Below are 22130 nucleotides of genomic sequence, written 5' to 3'. Positions count from 1 at the left end.
AATAAAACAAACTTCTAAGAAAATTAAACAAATGAAATCAAAAGCTAAAATGCACCTAGCAAATTTTTTAAATAATAATCGAATTCGATTTATTAACAATATACCTACAAAAATTTCAGAATAATTAGTAATTTGGAAAAATTGCTGTTTTAATTAGCATCCCCTATTTAGCAGCATTCAACGTGAGAAAAATATTTTTAGAGTCGGAAAATACATAATCTTTATAAATGCATGTACAATTTCTTCTTTCAAAACACATTCAGATATGTAAGGAAATCTTACATACGAGGCCATTTTGATATACGGTTCAATAGAGTAAGTATTTACTACTAAATACTGCATAAATCCTCTGTTGTTTTTAAATAAATAAAGTAAAAGATAATATTAAAGAACAAAGTTCTTTACTCTTTTTCCTTTTCTTTTAATCCTATCTATCAATATTTGTTGCAAAATTTCTGATTAGTGCAGTTTTCCAAACTCACCGTAACCCAGTTACCTCCAGCAATAACAGAATATAATTGCAACTATGCGAAACATGCAATTGAATCACTGACTCATGCAAAATAGCCTCTCACTGAGCAAGGCTATCCTTAGACCATATTAACCCCAAAAAATAGTCTAAACGTAATACTTACGAATAACCTCACGGTGCAGAAAATAACACAGCCAAAGAGTGCCCAGAGGTAAAACAAAGAAATCCACGCTGTTGAATGTTAAGAAAATACTTCAACAGGAATAAGTTCACGTGTCGAAACGAAAACAAATCTCAATATCTGCACTGACGAAATCAAAACAAACGTTCGCCATCGGCATTTTACGCACAAGCCCTTCGTCTGATACCACAACAAATGCGAAGTCCTCCTTGTTCTGACTCTTTGCTCAGCTGTAGTTTTCCGCAGAACAAGAGGAAAAGAGATATATTCAAAGAGACATCAGACGTATACTTTTCCTCTTTTTATTTCTTTAAAACAGAAAACTACAAAAGAAAAACACGAGCTGTTGCTCCTGCCGTTATTAAACAGCACTGGGCAATTTAGCACCGACACCGTGGGTCGTAAACCTGTTGAAGTCGTCTTTTGTTTCAGGTGCCATTTTCACGTGTAAATTGTTGATTGTTTACCTTCGCTGCTTGAGAAAATTGGGCAGTTCTTTTTCCGCGAGGAAGTTTCTTAATTCAATTTGCCTTTGATTTTTATTCTTCATGAACAGGCAACTTTTATGGAAAGTGGTACCTTGAGGATAGTATGAAGTCTTACGTTACAGCCCGAATAGCATCGATGTTGTTTTCCCATTTTAACCGGCAGAACTCAATTACAGACGGAATTTTACTGGCGTTTTAACACATTGAAAGAATGTTATTGATTTTCAGTTTGCATAAAATTCTATCAGATTTCTTTGCCATATACAGACGCTGTTGCCATTCGACGAGCCATAAGATTTTTTTATTTATTTTTGATATTTAAGAAGTGTACTGCTTGATGTAACGTAAATTAATTACTAAAAATACTTTCATCTAAACTTCTTAATAACATTTTGCGGTCTGTTTTCTATACCATAAATAAAGTAGGTTTCTGACATTCCATAACAGATTGACTGCAAAATTTTCGACTTCGTTTCTTATTTACATTACTGTTTGCATTCAAAATGTAACTCAATCGGCGGCGATGAAATTTTGTGTTAACATATACACTGCAAGCCTCGAAATATTGTTATTTTAAAAATTTTCATCAGTTATACATTTTTCAAAAGTTTTTTTATATATTTCTATTAATGCCATTTTACTTTCGATGAAGATATGCAGCAATTGAAATTCTTTTGAAATGAGTTTTAATTTTTTTAACAGTAAAAATTTATTTTTTAATTGGTAACGGTAGCTGTCATCTTTGTTTAAACAGAGAAGTGAGATTTTAGAATACAATTTTATATTTAGCTTTTTAATTTTTGTAACGTCACTGGTAAACGTTTGTTTATTTTTTAATTAATTTTTCATTCACTCAAAGATAAAATGGAATTATTATGAGAGAAAATTTTGTATAAATTCTAATGATGTTTATGTTTGGAAGTATTCAAATCTAGCTATACATACTCTTTCACTCAAGACTGGCACTTTAAGACACTACAGCATGTTAATATCAACTTTTAGTCACAACATGTTAATATCACTTAATTACTTTACAGCATGTTAATATCAACTTTTAGTCACAAACCGTTTATTCTCATAAGAAATGGAACACAAATTGTTTGCACAGAAATAATGATTGAAATTTTGATTTACTATGAAGCACAGATGAATATTGGTAAATATGATAAATATCGATTGGTGCTACAGAAGAATATCAATTGCAATTTCAGTTTACTACATCATGCAGCTGAAAACAGCGAAAAGATTAAAGCGTCAAATTTAATTGTGGACATATAGAGATTTATGAGGGCGTTTCATGATATCTCTAGAGGGGCGCGCTCGCTATAAATGTTGACTATAAAAAAAAAAAAAAAAAAAAAAAAAAAAAAAAACCCTATACATTATAAACCATAAAATATATAATACGATCAATGCAATCATCATAGCAAACATAAAGCGATTACTTACGTTAACATAATTAAAAAAGCTGATGCGTACACCACATGACTTCCTTGTACGGAATATTAAATTATACGCCTTTCATTTATTTCCTGCCTTTCATTTAAACTTATTTCCTTGAATTTCATTAGAGATATTGTTGAGTTATTTTCTGACACCAGTTGTTACGTTATTTTCTTCCTTCACGTTCATACGGGGTTCTTGTGGATTTGGAGTGAATAACGACGACACTTGATTAAGTATCGAAACACACTTTATTTACCAATATTAATAAGGACAACTCCGCCTTCACATTGTCAGGCAATAACGGTGGAGACAGCTTCACTGCAAAGCGCCAGAGTTCAGCTCCCGATTCTGCTAAGTCGTTCTCGGAACTCCACGTACTCTCGAGACTCTCACGCTACAACTCGCGATGCACTCGACGACACACAGAGCACAGCTCCCGACTCTTGGTTCAGTCGTTCCAGGAGCTCAACACACTCTCTCGACGATGCACTCACCGCGATACACTAAGAAACTCTTTAGTTGCACTCAACGACCAACTGGGCGCTAGACTTCCAGACACTCTTTCAATGACTGACTATCAGCTCGCTAGACGAGGTACAATAACTGACTGCGGACCAGCAGGGTTTATATAGCTTTCGACTTGTGTTCGAGAACATTCTGCTAAACCGTTCTTTGTTCCAGAAGGTTCTCCATCTGTCCATGGCATAACGCCAATTTTGTCGCCAAATGTGGCAACCCGGCCTTTCCTTGCCATGTTATGGCAATTCTAAAACTGCTTTGCGAGGAAGCCATCTTACCGCGCCTGTACATTTCGCAACAATATATTTCTCATTCAATTAATTCAGTTCTCCCTTCGCGGCAAGGCAAAATTACACAGAATCTCAAAACATATTCCTTAAAAATGGAAAGATATAGAAAAACATAAAATATCGAATACAATTAAAACAACTTTAAAAAATTACAATTAAAATTAGAGTTTCTATGCAAAAGCAAGCAATACGACCAGCAGGCAAGGGGGCAGATTTTTCGGGGCACAAAACTCAAAGTTTCCTTTTGGTCCCACTCGGCAAAAAGACACTGAAGGTGCAGAAAGACTTAATTCACTAATCTGCTATGTTTCAATTGTAAACAAATATGGCTGCCATGGTAAAAAAAATTAGGCTTAGCAGCACTTAAACAATTTTTAAATTGTTAACAATTCCACAACTATTGAATGCAGATTAACCAAAGGATAAAACCTTTTACCGGAAGATAAGAACAACATAAATCAATCATTTTTAAACAAACAAACAAAAAAAAAAAAAAAAAAAAGCACAATTTACCCTATATAAGAATAAAATTTGAGCTTACTGAGCCGAGCAGCAGAGTGGGTGCCTTTGGTGCGGTCGACTGTAACCAAAAAGGGAGGTGCACAACTACATGCTATAGCAGTTCTACATACAAAATTTCAACGTTCTGAGGCTATTCGTTCTTGAGTTGTGGAGAAAAAGAGGGCTTTGTTCTGTCCTTACGTACAGATGGCGTGCAAAAACATCGTTAAATTGCATTCGATAGCAGTCAAAATGGATATTTTCGTTGAAATATGATACCGTGAGTTTTTCGTGATTACAATACTACCTTTATTTCGTACAAGGAAGTAAAAATAATGCAAAATGATTAAACGCATTGTGAAAAAATTAAAATCACACAAAAAGAATTCTTATTTTTTAGCTTATTCAAATTTAAAACGTTAAAAGCATTAAAACGTTTCTCATTAGAATCAATGTAATCCGCAAACTTTCATTCTAAAAGATTATTTTTAGCATATGAGATTATCTATAATGAAATATATATATATATAGTTTTTCTATAATACACTAAGAGAGAGAGTTTATTTTACAGGAAAGGTCACTATTCCAAATTATACAAAAATATATTAAATAAATTTGATTTGCGAACGTTATGTAATATACAGAGACTAAAATGCTCACGTAATAAAGGTTAAGATATTTTGCAATATGGTGCAGAGCAGAAAAAATTGAAGTGCGAATCAAGTAAAATCACAGCTTCTTCTTTTTCAGAAATTTCTCAGATATGGGTAAATTCTACTACAGAAATCCTAAATGTCTTATGAAGGTACGCATAAAATAAATACATTTTAATTTCCTAAGATCTAAATTATTTGCAAGCACATTATTACTTACTAGAAGGACCGAATTACGATGCTACTGAAGACAAGATGAACGTCTTGCTAGAAGCACGTACTCCGATAGTATTGGAATATTTTATACTGACAGCATGAAACAGAGTACAACACACTGAAAAAAGAGAGAAAAAAAAAAAATATCTATTCTCCTGTCATTGATGTCATCGACTCTTTGGGTCATTCGATGTCAAGCTTATGGCTTTCTGGCAGAATTTCGAAAAGCTTTGGAAATCCAAGTAGTCTTTTCCGATATTTAACTTAACCTTTACTCTTATTCTTTATAATACCAGCTGCTTCCGCGGACAGTAGATTAAAATAGTTATTGTAAAAATGAGAAAACTTACATAATGATTTTAAGGAATCCAGGTAATGTAATTTTACAGATCCAGCAAGTAATAAAATGTAAACACATTAGTTGAACTGAATTTAGTTTTTATTGTTTTTGAATCGCTTAGTTTGTTAATTTACACTGCAGAATCAATTTGAAAGAAAAATTAAATAGCTTATACTTTGCCGAACGACAACACACTGCCGCGTGGAAGATAATTTTTTTTTTAAATTCGGGCTTTCGCAATATATTTCTTTTAAATCGCGAAGTTTGTTGATTGAATTAGAAAGAAAAATATATTGTATTTTGTCGCGATGATATTTCTTTAACATCACGGAGATATCTGATTAAATTTGAAACATCAGTATCTTACGCTTTAACGAATGGCAACACAAAGCTTTTATATCACTGAGTTTTTAAGCAAAAGTTCATTAAATTCACGCAAAATGTGAAATAAATGTAAACACATTTGAAATTAAAAATTCCGGCTTTGTAGTATACATATTCATGCTAATTATGATAGTCTGGATATCATACGATTGTATTTCATACACTGTCGATAAAGATTGTTTTATAGTACGTAAATAATTAAAATGTATTACTTTAAAATATATACTCTAAAGCTATTTCTGCATCCAAAGCATGACTCATAACCATGGCAACGACTGCTGCGGAAAAAAGGTGGAATGCTTTAATTTTCTGCCTAACCGGTGATGACGACGACACACGTTGTGATCGTAAATGAAGGAAGGGTCGTTACGATCTTGAAGTGGCTAATTTAAAATAACAGACTATAGTCAATGCAATATATTTCTTGCTTACTTTGGCTTAAATTCTTTTTATAATATAATTTAATACTGGGAAATAACTAGAGTACCGTGCATTATTTTACTTCGAAGATGAAAGATTTTTAGATTGATTCTATTATTATGCTTAAATGGCTTTTACAAAATATATTTTGTCCACAAATTTCGAGATATTATATAAAATTCCTTTGCTTCCAAGGTATGAATGAAAATGTCAGATTTTCAGACTAGCTTTGGATATATGTAGATATTCGCCCTTTAAACAGAGATGTTATATAGCTTATGGATTAATAGTATAGTTTCGGGATTTAAATTTTCCGTTACGATATTATAACCTCCCCACTTCTAAAAAAGTAAGTTTGAAAATTTCTAACAAGCTTATTTCATTACTCATGAAATCTATCAAAAATAAGAAACAAAAGTAGAGATTTAATTGCAATATTTTTAGCAAGGTGTCTTTTGATGTAGGGAAACAGTAAATAATTAACTTAAGTTTTTTTGTAGATCTTCATTAAAAAATTTGAAAGATTTATGCAAGCCGATTTTCTTTAGCAGACTTTTTATATTTCCAAATTTTGCTTCATTTATGTGGAAAAATACCGATGGAACTATGCTATAGGCTATGATTAATTTAACATTTCATTCCGTTATTTAATTAAGCTACTTTTCTTTTAAGTCAATAAACAGGAAAATTTTAATATGTGCTGAATAGAATTAATGGACAAATTTTAAATCACGCAAATCCCATATTTTAAAATAAATATATTACGTGGACATATTCCAAAAAAATGCAAATTGCAAAAAAATTAAAAACTTAATTGTTGATTTCAAAGGGCTTCAAAAATACACCGAGGAAAGAATCTAGCAAGATCATTTCGGTTTGACATTGAAGTTTGCACCTGAGGTAGACCAGCTGAATACATATTCTCAACCGTTAGGATTATCCCCTGATAACGAGCTTCAACGTCTCAAGCAGAGGACAAGCGGACGGGTGGAAAACGTGATTCTTATCCTAGTTCTATATTTCGAAGAAGATGGTAAGTTGGCGACATTTTAATGGCCTCGAAAGGTGTAAAGGTCGTGCCGTTGTACAGTAGCTGGCAAATAGGTCTAGGATTAGAGAAGCAAATATTTGATAAACGTGTACTAAAAACGTCATGGAGCTAAATAGGATATTGTAAGGTCTGCAAGCAACTCAAAGGATAATTTGTTATTGCACTATCCGTCGCAGAGTTTGTAATAATGATTTTGGATGTTATAATCTTCAGATGATATAATAACAGTTTTACCGTTATGAAATCTTTTAAAGTTATACTTCCTGATCCATCCTTGGCTTATGATTTTATAATATTAAAATTTTTTTGGATGGGATTTAAGATAAATTAGATTTAATTTGAGATTCATCACGATTGTTGTCTTAGAAAATCATCTTTAATACAAAATATTAAACAAGGTCATAATAAAATTCTTTTGAATAATTATATAATTTTTTGGAGATAAAAAAAAATCATAAAATGATCGGAAAGATAATTACTGCTTTGATACTTTCATTTACAATTTGAAATACTATTCTCCGTATATTTACATTTATATTTTCAAAGTTAAGTTATTTTAAACTATTAATTAGAAAGTAATTTTCCCAAATGATGAAGAGCTATTAATATTAATTTTTAATTTAACGCGAAACATAGTCGCGCTACTGAATTAATGATAGCAGGTGGTATTATTAACCAACTACATCGAAATTTAGGCATAAGATGAAATAGAAATCGATGTAAGATTTTTGCTGGATTTTACAAAAAGTCTGTATTTATTTCGAGTGAGCCTAGCACAGGTTCCTTTGATTCAAAGCAGAACACTTTTCCGCCTATTATGAGCAACAACTGCACCCCAGTCTTTGTAAAAGAAGGACCTAGCTAGCTCCATCAAAGTGATTATAGCTTTTATATAAATTCAACAAAAGTCTAGTAGCGTCTGAGCGATAAAACCGCTTAATACTGGTAGTCTACTCCGGATTCAAATTCCAGCGATTGGGCTGACGGCATAGGAGTTTTCGTCATTCTCCCAGTGTGTAACATGATTGGTTGGATATTTCAATAGAATAAAGCTCACGAGGAGGCGCAAGATAATAAAGCGCACTATCCCCCTTTTTAAGAGTAGGAATCCTTTCGTGGAGGACTTTATAAGGAAAACTGGCTCGTTTTAATGTTACATAAGCAAGAAAACCACAGAATACAACTCAGCAACCACTCCATTTATCTGGCTTCAACAGCTATGAACTACCAGAATTTTGGTGAGACTCATGGGTAACATGAATAGGAGCCAGTTTCCATTAAAAAGTCCGCGTCGATTTTTTTCATCATATTTAGACTATTATGTATGATATTTTTCATCATATTTAGACTATTATGTATGATATTAATTCCAAAGTTATGTACATAAATAAAAGTTAGACATATTTATACAAAACTTCTTTGTGAAAAATTATTCTATTTTATTAAAAATTAATATGTAAGATAAAAAAATGCAAATCAAAATTATAATTTAGAATGTCTCTTAATTACTCATTTTTAATTTGGGAACTTTGTCTCTAGTAATAACTTTCTCTAAACTGCGTCATATCTGAAAATTTTATTTCGCATTATGTCATCTTGAAACTACTGCATTGCCTATAAGTTTTAGTCAATCAGATTAACGAAATATTTTACTATAAATATCGTGGCAATCCTACTCCCTTCCTCTTTCTCTGCCTATGCTTGCTGGCTGAAGGACGTCTTTTGGCTGCTTTTGATTAAAATGTAATGCACCATCATCACAATTGAGGGGTGCAGATTGGTTCCTATTGTTAAGTGCCACAAGTAATAAAGGTATATTTGGAATACCAAGTGATTTTGTGATTCTTCAAAAGTTCCCGACTGCCAAACTAAATTTTATCATGGCACACATATATATAATTTAAGAAAGGAGAACAAACTAATATATATTTCAAATTTTACAAATTTACTTCCGTAAAGTGCTGCCGTTGCTCGCTTTGAAATCCTTTAGTTTGTTAATCAACAATACATTTAAGTATTACAAAATATGAAATTGATAGTAAAACAAATTCCAAATTCTAAATTAGGGCTTACAGGTGCCCATATTCGAATGGAGACGTAGGTTATTCAAAATTTGATGGCTCTAGGTACCGTTGTTTTACTACAATGCGAGGAACATACATGCATTCATGTAAATTCTTCGTTATTTAATTCCTTTAAATATAATACAGGGCTCTAATATTTGGTGGCAATAATTTCAAATGTGATTCGCCGTTTATAGTAAATCAACGTAAAAGGCCAAAACGACATTAATAATCTTTTTGGGCAAACTGCCCCTTTGAACTAAAAAGAAAGGAAAAAGGAAAGGAAAGAGCTGTTCCTTCGAAGTTAAAAAGCATTGTAATCAATACAATTATTTTTAAAATTATGTTATTTATATTGTTAATCACTTAATTACTTCATCCTAAATTATATTTACTTTCATTGCTAGTAACTTGGGATTTTATTTGACGTTTACCAGAGAAAATATCTAAAAGGTATTTTAACCAGTTACGCAACATCCCTTAAAAAGTTCATTAATAGAAAAGAATAAGCACTTTTTTCTCCCTCTGATATTCGTCTATAGGATTTCCGGCTAACTGTATAATTAAAGGGATATAACATGCAGTCAGATGGAACCGTGTAGCCTCTGTAGTACCATGAAAGTGCACAATGGGATTGTCTGGACGCCATGTCGTGCATTATAAAAAAGTACAACGCCGAAGGATTTGGACCCTTCCTTGAGGGTCCTTAGACGCATTTTATTTATTTTCATCCAAAACTACATTATTTATTAAAAAAAAAAAATGTATTTTTTGAATAGGTTCACCAGAAGTTTAGGGACTATAACTGGAATCATTCATCTTCTTTGAAATGTATGACTCTCTTATTCGTGATTCTTCGGAAAACACTTCAAGGAGAAGATTCCGCTCCAGTAGCTTTAAGTGTGGGAGATAAAGGACAGGCAAAATCAGTGATTCAGTTCCATATTATTTCCGTGACTGTTGTGCCTTTGTATGTATTTATCTCCCACATAAGCGTACTTTAGCGAAAGCATTTATGGTCTGGTGTAAATTTCAGCTAATAGCTCAATACAAGAGCCGAATTAAAGTTTCCTCTTAGAACTCTCTTCGTAAGTATATTTCGAAATACTTTCGTGTTTCAGATTACACTATACATATGCATCCAGAAAGAGGAGGAATTCTTAAAATGAAAAGATAAAGGAATAAAACATAAAAGATGCTGCTGTCTCTCTCTTTCTGTCCATCTATCTATATACAGATATATAAATAGACAGACAGAGAAAGAGTGAGAGAAGTGCAACTCCTTTTGCATTTTTGTCATACTTCCTTTTTCCGATTTGTACTTTTATTTAATATTCATTAAAGGAATTAATAATAATTTTTTATTATAGTAATTTATTGATTACTGTTTTATTCATTGTCAATCGTCGATGCTTTCAATAGTAATTCAATTATTTATTAATTTGCTAAAGATAAATTTCCCTACCATTTATTACTTCCTTGCACGAAGTAAAAAGGAAGTATTGTAATAGCGAAAAGTTTCAGACAGCATATTTCAACGAAAATATCCCATTTTGACCTCTTTCAAATGCAATTTAACGCTGTATTTCCGTGATATCTGTATGTAAGGACAGAATAAAACACTCTTTTCCTCCAAAAAAATTATAAAACTGCTTTAAAATGAATTCTGAAGAGAATTTTTCGTGGCGTCTGTACGAACGTATGTACGTACGTGTGCACTCGTATTTTGGTTGCAATCGGTCGCACCAAACGCGTATATAAATATATTTATATATATATCCACTCTGTTACCCGGCTCAGTGATCTCAGTTTCTTTACTCTTATATGTTTGTAAATTGTACATTTTTTGCTTTAAAAATGATTGAATTATGTTGTTCTTATCTTCCGGTTAAGGTTTTTATGCCTTTAGTAAATCTGTATGCAATGTTTTTAGAATTATCAACAATTTTAAAATTGTTTAAGTGCCGCTAAGCCTAATAATGTTTTTTGATGGCGGCCATTGCTCTTGTTTACATTTGAAACAGCAGGATAGCGGATTCGTTGCCAATCTAGAGAAACTTAGCTTCGCAGCAACAAAGATAACGCCTTCTTCATCTATTATTTAAATCATGCTTAATCCTTTCTGGAATTTTTTCGAGGAAATAAGCGTTTAAGATTGAATTCGTAGTTTTTAATGCAGATATTTTGAGTTTTTATGTATTTTTGCCTTGTCGCGAAGTGAAAACTGAATTAATTGAATAAGAAATACTCAATCGTCTGTGAAAAACTGTTTCTTTTTTGTTTTGTTTGCTTAATTTCTTTTATACATCGTTCTAGCTTTGTTATAGTATTTGAATAGAACATGTGGCAACGATTAGATAATTCTTTAAATGATATAAATTTTGTGCATTCTGAGTTATAATATGAACGAAATATAATACTGTTAAGTAAACCTAGCGCCAGAGTGTCGCTATGGTAAACAAAGTGAATATTAAAGAATGCATTTATTCTATTGTGGTTTATGCGCTGTCGGCGAAGTAGGTTTAATTCAATCTAATAAGTGTAAATGAAATGCAAGAAAAAATGCGTATAATTTAATATTCCGTACAAGGAAGTCATGTGGTGTACACATCAGATTTTTTTCTTACCATTTACTAAAGATATTTATGAAAGATAAACTTAAATGGTAAGTAATGAATGATAGTAAAATTTATCTTTAGTAAATTAGTTAATTTAGTAAAGATAAATTTTACTACCCTTCACTGTCATTCACATTGTCTTACCCTCTTCTGCAAAGTCTTATGTAAAAATTTAGATCAGTTATGACTATTTGCAAAACTTCATGCATTAACCAAATCATGGAAAATATTAAAGAATTTATTCTCAAGGTTGGCTACACTTTTAATCTTCCCAATGCAGCTCTTACGGAATGGAGGTGAGAAGTTATTGTTTCACTCAAACTACGTACTCACAAAATTAAATTTATTGGCAACCTTCAATGGACTCAAGTTAAGCAACAAATTCAGGAATTAAGGCAACATTTTACACTCATAAAAATCCATAAAGCTAGCAATAACTTTAGTATTATATGTAAAAGATTTCATGCTCAGTTGTTGCAGTCAGAACTAAATAGCACTGTTATCTATAAGCACAACCAAGTTGCATTAAGATTGTTAAGTTGTTAAGTTGCACAACCAAGTTGCAAGAGCCTACGATTGTTAAAAATTTTTAACAGTCGTGGGAAATTCTCACAAAAAATAGCTTTTCACAAAAAAAAAAAAAAAAAAAAAAAAAAAAAAACTGAGAATTACAGCAATTTCTAGTTGCTAATCTTAATGCACTTTTTACTTATCCATAAAAAGTTAAATTTAGAGTAATTGCAAACGGTACCAAGAATTGCAAGAAAAATATTGATTATATTTTTGTATAAAAGCTTTAAAAATCTGTCCACTAATATATAATTTAGTCAGTAAAACAGCATAATTATAGTTGGATATTTAACAATTACCTAAACCTTATTAACAAACTAACCATTCATGAAATTAACTGCTGTGATTTTAAAAACCTTCACATTTCTTTACCTCTTAAAGAAATCTTCGACAGTCTCTTATCTTCTGAAATAATTTAGGAATATTAATTCCTACCTTTCTACAGGTCAGAAGAATTCCCATGGGATCTAACAACTCAACACAGATTTGTAATTTATTTCTGTTTAGCAAGAGTATAAATTTCAACTAAGATTAAAAGAATCAGATTAAAACTGTTTGCCAATACCTACAATTCATACCGTAGCGAATTTCATGCGATCACTTAAATCGATTCACTAGATAACAGAGTTACTAGATAAAAAAAGAATATGAACTACCACACGGTTCAATAAGGAAAAGGCAAAATTTTTGAAATAACTTCGTCAATTGAAAAATTGACTTTGAAAATGAATCAGATAACGGATTAAGTTATTTGCAGCAGTATTTTATAATAGAATTTAAATCAGAATCTTGCTTTTCCTGAAAGACACTGCAGAAATTGCAAGCTTAAATTAGTGATTATTTAAGCTTAAATTAGTGATTGCTGCATATGAGGCCAGTGGCGCCCCGAATAACTGACTACGGATCAGGAGAGTCCTGGTTCGACTGAGACTTGTTTTATTCATTACTTTTATTCTTTTATTGCATTGCATTTATTTTTTTACATTTGAAACTTGGCAGAATAGTGATGCACCTTCAGTGTCTTCTTACCGAGCTGGACCAAAAGTAAACGTTTAGTTTTGTGCACATATATATATATATATATATATATATATATATATATAAAAGAGAGAGAGAGAGAAAAAACTGCTTTCTTGTCTGCTGGACGGATTGCTTGATTTTGCTTTAGCCCAAAGGGACATTTTGTCCAGAAGGGCTATTAATTTCGTTTTGGCATTTATGGTCGATTCACTTCTGAAATTGTTGAAAATAAAATGATCATTTGATCTCTGGCGATCATGCGTTTGCAATCGTCTGATATCTTTTTCCCGGCAGGCCTTGCAATAAATGTTTATGTAAACAAATATTGAAAATTTGTAATGTAACAGATATTTTATGTTTACTATGTTAGTTTTATTCTTTTTCTTGGATTACTTTATTAATTATATTTGGATTATATTTCAGTCTAATATGTTTATGTATGAGATGTGCTGGGAATAAAAATGAGAAAAACTTGGAGGACATGGTCTTCATGCTAGACTCGCGTTTATTCTTTAGTGTGCCATAATATTACTTTTTTTTGTGATACTGATGTTGAATTTAATTTTGTAGTTTAAGTGCAAAAAACATGACATTTAATAAATAAAGGTAACGCACAAAACGTTAAAAAATATTTTAAAAAAACAGCCCCTTTGGACATAATATGAAATATGAAAACTTTCAGATTTTTTTCTTTTTATATTTTTCTAAATTTTTCAATTTTTAATAAAGATATTTTGAGGTTTTATGTATTTTTGCTTTGTCGCGAAGTAAGAACTGAATAATTTGAATGAGAAATATATATCTAATGAATTTTGAGTAATTAAGATGAAATGAAATGCAGCAAAAAGTGCGTCTAATTTAATATTCCGTACAAGGAAGTCATGTGTTGTACATATCAGAATTTTTCATTTACAAATTGCAGTACATTACCCCGAATAAAATACTGAAAGACTTAAAATAAAGACCCGGGGTAAAACCTATTACAGAGACTTCCCACTCTAATTTTTTCCATGTAATATGTACCATAGATGGAAATTATATAAAGTAACTTTCATTTAATATTTTAAATTAAAAATTACTTAAACAAAAATGTACATTTCATATTATTTTGCACATTTTACTTTCATTGTTTTCTTCCAATAGTTGCGTCTTGGTTTAACGGTGTTAAACACCAGGGTGCCTGGTTGCGAGACTTAATCGAATTATATTGAAAGTTCCGATTTAAATTCTACCAATAATTTAGATCAATTATCTTAAATAATGATTAAATACTAAGATTTTTTAATTGAAATTAGAATACTAAAAACGAGAGAAGGGAATAGTGAAAGCTGCTCAGCTGGTGCATAATTCATACAAATATGTCTTGCATAAAATATCAGTTTATATTATAAAAAGGCGAAGAGGTAAAGAATGAGTGGGGCGTGGACACATACAGCTGATCAAGGTCAAATGTACTTTTCCCTCCTTTCCTCCCGCAAAGTGAAAGCATGAACGAGTTTTTAGTCATTTGCCTGCGGTCGCATGAAGCAGGAAAAGTGAATATTCGTTGTTTAACACTAAGTGCATCGCAGTTTATTATCATGTTTTAGTTAAAGCAAACATGAGTTTTCTGCTGCGAAGATTATAATTAGTTTAAAGTATAGTACATGTGTATTTTATGTGTATAAATGTTTAACAATGTTTTTATCTGAAAAGTAAAATTTTTAATTAGTTTCATGAGCTGATTTATTTTGCTAACTTTATTACTCATTATTGAGCAAAGTTTGAATTATTTTGTAAAATAAACAATAAAATAATTTAGCTACCTTCGTTTAATCTTTATTTAATATTATGTAATTTCGTTAAATTTTATTTCCAAATCTCAAAATTTGTATACAACTCTCTAACTTTTTAATTCTTCCATTTTCATTCCATCCCAATTCATACCGTAGGAAAAGGCGAAATCCTCGAAATAACTTCATCAGCTGAAAAATTGATTTTGAAAACGAATCAGACAACAGATTAAGTTATTTGTAGCAGTATTTTGAAATATACTTTAGACCAAGATCTTGCTTTGGCTAATCTTTAGAATATGGTAACAGGTAGTTTGGCGACATTTTGGTAAGGCGATAAAGGTTACTAGCTAGGACTTTAGCAGTAATCTGAGAAGTACACAGTTCGAATCACAGATTATTTTGTCTGAGAGAAATAAGAGATCATGAGACATGTAATGTGACATTTTCCGGAAAATTCCGATCGTGATTTTAGCTAATAAGCACTTAGAAACAATTTCGCTGCTAAAGTGCAGAATCGCCCACTTATTTGTTTGGCGCTTTTTACAAGAGTAAGAATTGGATTTTTGTCAATTTTCTTTGACTTTTTAAGTGAAAATAGGTCGATGTGTACATAGATAAAGCCAAGAGTGTGCACAATGCCATTTTTGTGCAATTCTGGGATGTTTTTTTAAGTGAAAATAGGTCGACGTGTACATGGATACCGTGTATGTGCGATTCTGAAAAACGCGGCAAGCAGTTTGCAATTCTGCACTTTCTCCCAATTTCGCACCTAATCTTGGTCATGATTGAGCATTTTTGTTCCATAAAAGTTCTAGTATAAACGTAATTCGGCTAGCAGATTGTTGGAAAAAAATGATGAGTGAAAAAAAAAAAAAAAAAAACATGCCTTTACTTTGTGAAAACAAAATTAGCAGGTTGCTGTAGCAGGGTTGGTCGCCAAATTTTCGCCAAAAAATTGCCAAGTTACCATAATGTAAAGATTTACTCTTGCTTTTTCTTAAGCACTGTGCGTGGGGCCAGTGGCGCAACGGATAACGCGTCTGACTACGAATCAGGAGATTCCAGGTTCGAATCCTGGCTGGCTCGTTTAAAGTTTTTTTTGTAAAGTACAAATGTAATCTTTTTTTTTTTTTTTTAAATGTATTGCATTTTATTACGTCTAAGCAAAGAACAAAGATAAATAAACTCTAAAATACAGGGAATTTCAAAGAATTATAATTAGTTTTACTACAAATCTTAGCGGAATTATGTAGATAGGAGCCTAATAATGCGGTTATATTGCTTAATCAATTGAACATGAACGTGGGGCCAGTGGCGCAACGGATAACGCGCCTGACTACGGATCAGGAGATTCCAGGTTCGAATCCTGGCTGGCTCGTATGAACTTTTTTTTTTGTAATGTGGAAATATAATCATTTCTTTTTTTTTTTTTTTTTCTTTTCTTTTTTTTTTTCTTTTTATTGTATTGCATTTTATTATGTCTAGGCAAAGACAAAGATAAATAAACTCTAAAATACAGAGGAATCAAAAAAATTAGAATCAGTTTTACTACAAATCTTAGCGTAATTATGTAGATAGTAATTTAATAATGCGGTTATATTGCTTAATCAATTGAACATGAACGTGGGGCCAGTGGCGCAACGGATAACGCGCCTGACTACGGATCAGGAGATTCCAGGTTCGAATCCTGGCTGGCTCGTATGAACTTTTTTTTTGTAATGTGAAAATATAAGCATTTTTTTTTTTTTTTTTTTCTTTTTATTGTATTGCATTTTATTATGTCTAGGCAAAGACAAAGATAAATAAACTCTAAAATACAGAGGAATCAAAAAAATTAGAATCAGTTTTACTACAAATCTTAGCGGAATTATGTAGATAGGAGCTTAATAATGCGGTTATATTGCTTAATGTTCAATTGAACATGAACGTGGGGTCAGTGGCGCAACGGATAACGCGCCTGACTACGGATCAGGAGATTCCAGGTTCGAATCCTGGCTGGCTCGTATGAACTTTTTTTTTGTAATGTGGAAATATAATCATTTTTTTCTTTTTCTTTTTCTTTTTTTTTTCTTTTTATTGTATTGCATTTTATTATGTCTAGGCAAAGACAAAGATAAATAAACTCTAAAATACAGAGGAATCAAAAAAATTAGAATCAGTTTTACTACAAATCTTAGCGGAATTATGTAGATAGGAGCTTAATAATGCGGTTATATTGCTTAATCAATTGAAAATGAATGTGGGGCAGTGGCGCAACGGATAACGTGCCTGACTACGGATCAGGAGATTCCAGGTTCGAATCCTGGCTGGCTCGTATGAACTTTTTTTTTGTAATGTGAAAATATAAGCATTTTTTTTTTTTTTCTTTTTATTGTATTGCATTTTATTATGTCTAGGCAAAGACAAAGATAAATAAACTCTAAAATACAGGGAATTTCAAAGAATTATAATTAGTTTTACTACAAATCTTAGCGGTATTATGTAGATAGGAGCCTAATAATGCGGTTATATTGCTTAATCAATTGAACATGAACGTGGGGCCAGTGGCGCAACGGATAACGCGCCTGACTACGGATCAGGAGATTCCAGGTTCGAATCCTGGCTGGCTCGTATGAACTTTTTTTTTGTAATGTGAAAATAAGCATTTTTTTTTTTTTTTTCCTTTTTATTGTATTGCATTTTATTATGTCTAGGCAAAGACAAAGATAAATAAACTCTAAAATACAGAGGAATCAAAAAAATTAGAATCAGTTTTACTACAAATCTTAGCGGAATTATGTAGATAGGAGCTTAATAATGCGGTTATATTGCTTAATCAATTGAACATGAACGTGGGGCCAGTGGCGCAACGGATAACGCGCCTGACTACGGATCAGGAGATTCCAGGTTCGAATCCTGGCTGGCTCGTATGAACTTTTTTTTTGTAATGTGAAAATATAAGCATTTTTTTTTTTTTTTTTTTTTTTCTTTTTATTGTATTGCATTTTATTATGTCTAGGCAAAGACAAAGATAAATAAACTCTAAAATACAGAGGAATCAAAAAAATTAGAATCAGTTTTACTACAAATCTTAGCGGAATTATGTAGATAGGAGCTTAATAATGCGGTTATATTGCTTAATGTTCAATTGAACATGAACGTGAGGCCAGTGGCGCAACGGATAACGCGCCTGACTACGGATCAGGAGATTCCAGGTTCGAATCCTGGCTGGCTCGTATGAACTTTTTTTTTGTAATGTGAAAATAAGCATTTTTTTTTTTTTTTTCTTTTTATTGTATTGCATTTTATTATGTCTAGGCAAAGACAAAGATAAATAAACTCTAAAATACAGAGGAATCAAAAAAATTAGAATCAGTTTTACTACAAATCTTAGCGGAATTATGTAGATAGGAGCTTAATAATGCGGTTATATTGCTTAATCAATTGAAAATGAATGTGGGGCAGTGGGGCAACGGATAACGTGCCTGACTACGGATCAGGAGATTCCAGGTTCGAATCCTGGCTGGCTCGTATGAACTTTTTTTTTGTAATGTGAAAATATAAGCATTTTTTTTTTTTTCTTTTTATTGTATTGCATTTTATTATGTCTAGGCAAAGACAAAGATAAATAAACTCTAAAATACAGGGAATTTCAAAGAATTATAATTAGTTTTACTACATATCTTAGCGGAATTATGTAGATAGGAGCCTAATAATGCGGTTATATTGCTTAATCAATTGAACATGAACGTGGGGCCAGTGGCGCAACGGATAACGCGCCTGACTACGGATCAGGAGATTCCAGGTTCGAATCCTGGCTGGCTCGTATGAACTTTTTTTTTGTAATGTGAAAATAAGCATTTTTTTTTTTTTCTTCTTTTTATTGTATTGCATTTTATTATGTCTAGGCAAAGACAAAGATAAATAAACTCTAAAATACAGAGGAATAAAAAAAATTAGAATCAGTTTTACTACAAATCTTAGCGGAATTATGTAGATAGGAGCTTAATAATGCGGTTATATTGCTTAATCAATTGAACATGAACGTGGGGCCAGTGGCGCAACGGATAACGCGCCTGACTACGGATCAGGAGATTCCAGGTTCGAATCCTGGCTGGCTCGTATGAACTTTTTCTTTGTAATGTGGAAATATAATCATTTTTTTTTTTTTTCTTTTTCTTTTTCTTTTTCTTTTTTTTTTTCTTTTTTTTTTTATTGTATTGCATTTTATTATGTCTAGGCAAAGACAAAGATAAATAAACTCTAAAATACAGAGGAATAAAAAAAATTAGAATCAGTTTTACTACAAATCTTAGCGGAATTATGTAGATAGGAGCTTAATAATGCGGTTATATTGCTTAATCAATTGAACGTGAATGTGGGGCCAGTGGCGCAACGGATAACGCGCCTGACTACGGATCAGGAGATTCCAGGTACGAATCCTGGCTGGCTCGTATGAACTTTTTTTTTTATAATGTGGAAATATAATCGTTTCTTTTTTTTTTTTTTTCTTTTTATTGTATTGCATTTTATTATGTCTAGGCAAAGACAAAGATAAATAAACTCTAAAATGCAGACGAATCAAAAAAATTAGAATCAGTTTTACTACAAATCTTAGCGGAATTATGTAGATAGGAGCTTAATAATGCGGTTATATTGCTTAATCAATTGAACATGAACGTGGGGCCAGTGGCGCAACGGATAACGCGCTTGACTACGGATCAGGAGATTCCAGGTTCGAATCCTGGCTGGCTCGTATGAACTTTTTCTTTCTAATGTGGAAATATAATCATTTTTTTTTTTCTTTTTCTTTTTCTTTTTTCTTTTTTTTTTTTTTTTTTCTTTTTATTGTATTGCATTTTATTATGTCTAGGCAAAGACAAAGATAAATAAACTCTAAAATACAGAGGAATCAAAAAAATTAGAATCAGTTTTACTACAAATCTTAGCGGAATTATGTAGATAGGAGCTTAATAATGCGGTTATATTGCTTAATCAATTGAACATGAACGTGGGGCCAGTGGCGCAACGGATAACGCGCCTGACTACGGATCAGGAGATTCCAGGTTCGAATCCTGGCTGGCTCGTATGAACTTTTTTTTTGTAATGTGAAAATATAAGCATTTTTTTTTTTTTTTTTTTTCTTTTTATTGTATTGCATTTTATTATGTCTAGGCAAAGACAAAGATAAATAAACTCTAAAATACAGAGGAATCAAAAAAATTAGAATCAGTTTTACTACAAATCTTAGCGGAATTATGTAGATAGGAGCTTAATAATGCGGTTATATTGCTTAATGTTCAATTGAACATGAACGTGAGGCCAGTGGCGCAACGGATAACGCGCCTGACTACGGATCAGGAGATTCCAGGTTCGAATCCTGGCTGGCTCGTATGAACTTTTTTTTTGTAATGTGGAAATATAATCATTTTTTTCTTTTTCTTTTTCTTTTTTTTTTCTTTTTATTGTATTGCATTTTATTATGTCTAGGCAAAGACAAAGATAAATAAACTCTAAAATACAGAGGAATCAAAAAAATTAGAATCAGTTTTACTACAAATCTTAGCGGAATTATGTAGATAGGAGCTTAATAATGCGGTTATATTGCTTAATCAATTGAAAATGAATGTGGGGCAGTGGCGCAACGGATAACGTGCCTGACTACGGATCAGGAGATTCCAGGTTCGAATCCTGGCTGGCTCGTATGAACTTTTTTTTTGTAATGTGAAAATATAAGCATTTTTTTTTTTTTCTTTTTATTGTATTGCATTTTATTATGTCTAGGCAAAGACAAAGATAAATAAACTCTAAAATACAGGGAATTTCAAAGAATTATAATTAGTTTTACTACAAATCTTAGCGGAATTATGTAGATAGGAGCCTAATAATGCGGTTATATTGCTTAATCAATTGAACATGAACGTGGGGCCAGTGGCGCAACGGATAACGCGCCTGACTACGGATCAGGAGATTCCAGGTTCGAATCCTGGCTGGCTCGTATGAACTTTTTTTTTGTAATGTGAAAATAAGCATTTTTTTTTTTTTTTTTCCTTTTTATTGTATTGCATTTTATTATGTCTAGGCAAAGACAAAGATAAATAAACTCTAAAATACAGAGGAATCAAAAAAATTAGAATCAGTTTTACTACAAATCTTAGCGGAATTATGTAGATAGGAGCTTAATAATGCGGTTATATTGCTTAATCAATTGAACATGAACGTGGGGCCAGTGGCGCAACGGATAACGCGCCTGACTACGGATCAGGAGATTCCAGGTTCGAATCCTGGCTGGCTCGTATGAACTTTTTTTTTTTGTAATGTGGAAATATAATCATTTTTTTTTTCTTTCTTTTTCTTTTTTTTTTCCTTTTTATTGTATTGCATTTTATTATGTCTAGGCAAAGACAAAGATAAATAAACTCTAAAATACAGGGAATTTCAAAGAATTATAATTAGTTTTACTACAAATCTTAGCGGAATTATGTAGATAGGAGCCTAATAATGCGGTTATATTGCTTAATCAATTGAACATGAACGTGGGGCCAGTGGCGCAACGGATAACGCGCCTGACTACGGATCAGAAGATTCCAGGTTCGAATCCTGGCTGGCTCGTATGAACTTTTTTTTTGTAATGTGAAAATAAGCATTTTTTTTTTTTTTTTCTTTTTATTGTATTGCATTTTATTATGTCTAGGCAAAGACAAAGATAAATAAACTCTAAAATACAGAGGAATCAAAAAAATTAGAATCAGTTTTACTACAAATCTTAGCGGAATTATGTAGATAGGAGCTTAATAATGCGGTTATATTGCTTAATCAATTGAAAATGAATGTGGGGCAGTGGCGCAACGGATAACGTGCCTGACTACGGATCAGGAGATTCCAAGTTCGAATCCTGGCTGGCTCGTATGAACTTTTTTTTTGTAATGTGAAAATATAAGCATTTTTTTTTTTTTTTCTTTTTATTGTATTGCATTTTATTATGTCTAGGCAAAGACAAAGATAAATAAACTCTAAAATACAGAGAATTTCAAAGAATTATAATTAGTTTTACTACAAATCTTAGCGGAATTATGTAGATAGGAGCCTAATAATGCGGTTATATTGCTTAATCAATTGAACATGAACGTGGGGCCAGTGGCGC

General features: G+C 31.9%; 1 protein-coding gene and 19 non-coding genes across 22 annotated transcripts in view; 19 read left to right on the top strand and 1 right to left on the bottom strand.

The window, feature by feature from the left end:
• Positions 1–22130, bottom strand: part of LOC118199042 (uncharacterized) — a 450062-nt gene that overhangs the window by 163117 nt on the left and 264815 nt on the right. The window lies entirely within an intron of this gene.
• Positions 16021–16093, top strand: TRNAR-ACG (transfer RNA arginine (anticodon ACG)). The gene has a single exon. It is a non-coding gene; the product is annotated as a tRNA-Arg (tRNA).
• Positions 16313–16385, top strand: TRNAR-ACG (transfer RNA arginine (anticodon ACG)). The gene has a single exon. It is a non-coding gene; the product is annotated as a tRNA-Arg (tRNA).
• On the top strand, positions 16634–16706 carry TRNAR-ACG (transfer RNA arginine (anticodon ACG)). Its single transcript has one exon. It is a non-coding gene; the product is annotated as a tRNA-Arg (tRNA).
• TRNAR-ACG (transfer RNA arginine (anticodon ACG)) lies at positions 16938–17010 on the top strand. The gene has a single exon. It is a non-coding gene; the product is annotated as a tRNA-Arg (tRNA).
• On the top strand, positions 17249–17321 carry TRNAR-ACG (transfer RNA arginine (anticodon ACG)). The gene has a single exon. It is a non-coding gene; the product is annotated as a tRNA-Arg (tRNA).
• Positions 17545–17617, top strand: TRNAR-ACG (transfer RNA arginine (anticodon ACG)). Its single transcript has one exon. It is a non-coding gene; the product is annotated as a tRNA-Arg (tRNA).
• On the top strand, positions 17842–17914 carry TRNAR-ACG (transfer RNA arginine (anticodon ACG)). Its single transcript has one exon. It is a non-coding gene; the product is annotated as a tRNA-Arg (tRNA).
• TRNAR-ACG (transfer RNA arginine (anticodon ACG)) lies at positions 18150–18222 on the top strand. The gene has a single exon. It is a non-coding gene; the product is annotated as a tRNA-Arg (tRNA).
• TRNAR-ACG (transfer RNA arginine (anticodon ACG)) lies at positions 18740–18812 on the top strand. Its single transcript has one exon. It is a non-coding gene; the product is annotated as a tRNA-Arg (tRNA).
• On the top strand, positions 19036–19108 carry TRNAR-ACG (transfer RNA arginine (anticodon ACG)). Its single transcript has one exon. It is a non-coding gene; the product is annotated as a tRNA-Arg (tRNA).
• Positions 19368–19440, top strand: TRNAR-ACG (transfer RNA arginine (anticodon ACG)). Its single transcript has one exon. It is a non-coding gene; the product is annotated as a tRNA-Arg (tRNA).
• Positions 19670–19742, top strand: TRNAR-ACG (transfer RNA arginine (anticodon ACG)). Its single transcript has one exon. It is a non-coding gene; the product is annotated as a tRNA-Arg (tRNA).
• Positions 20001–20073, top strand: TRNAR-ACG (transfer RNA arginine (anticodon ACG)). Its single transcript has one exon. It is a non-coding gene; the product is annotated as a tRNA-Arg (tRNA).
• On the top strand, positions 20306–20378 carry TRNAR-ACG (transfer RNA arginine (anticodon ACG)). Its single transcript has one exon. It is a non-coding gene; the product is annotated as a tRNA-Arg (tRNA).
• TRNAR-ACG (transfer RNA arginine (anticodon ACG)) lies at positions 20617–20689 on the top strand. Its single transcript has one exon. It is a non-coding gene; the product is annotated as a tRNA-Arg (tRNA).
• TRNAR-ACG (transfer RNA arginine (anticodon ACG)) lies at positions 20912–20984 on the top strand. Its single transcript has one exon. It is a non-coding gene; the product is annotated as a tRNA-Arg (tRNA).
• TRNAR-ACG (transfer RNA arginine (anticodon ACG)) lies at positions 21210–21282 on the top strand. Its single transcript has one exon. It is a non-coding gene; the product is annotated as a tRNA-Arg (tRNA).
• On the top strand, positions 21526–21598 carry TRNAR-ACG (transfer RNA arginine (anticodon ACG)). Its single transcript has one exon. It is a non-coding gene; the product is annotated as a tRNA-Arg (tRNA).
• TRNAR-ACG (transfer RNA arginine (anticodon ACG)) overlaps positions 22118–22130 on the top strand; it is a 73-nt gene continuing 60 nt past the window's right edge. The window contains exon 1 of the tRNA in view: positions 22118–22130. This exon is cut by the window's right edge and continues 60 nt beyond it. This is a non-coding gene — a tRNA (tRNA-Arg).

The sequence above is a fragment of the Stegodyphus dumicola genome, chromosome 2 (assembly GCF_044657685.1).
Source record: "Stegodyphus dumicola isolate Sdum_Otavi_A_Nest chromosome 2, ASM4465768v1".
Lineage (NCBI taxonomy): Eukaryota > Metazoa > Arthropoda > Arachnida > Araneae > Eresidae > Stegodyphus > Stegodyphus dumicola.
The sequence above is the reverse complement of the archived record's forward strand: the minus strand, read 5'-3'. Positions and strand labels throughout refer to the sequence as shown.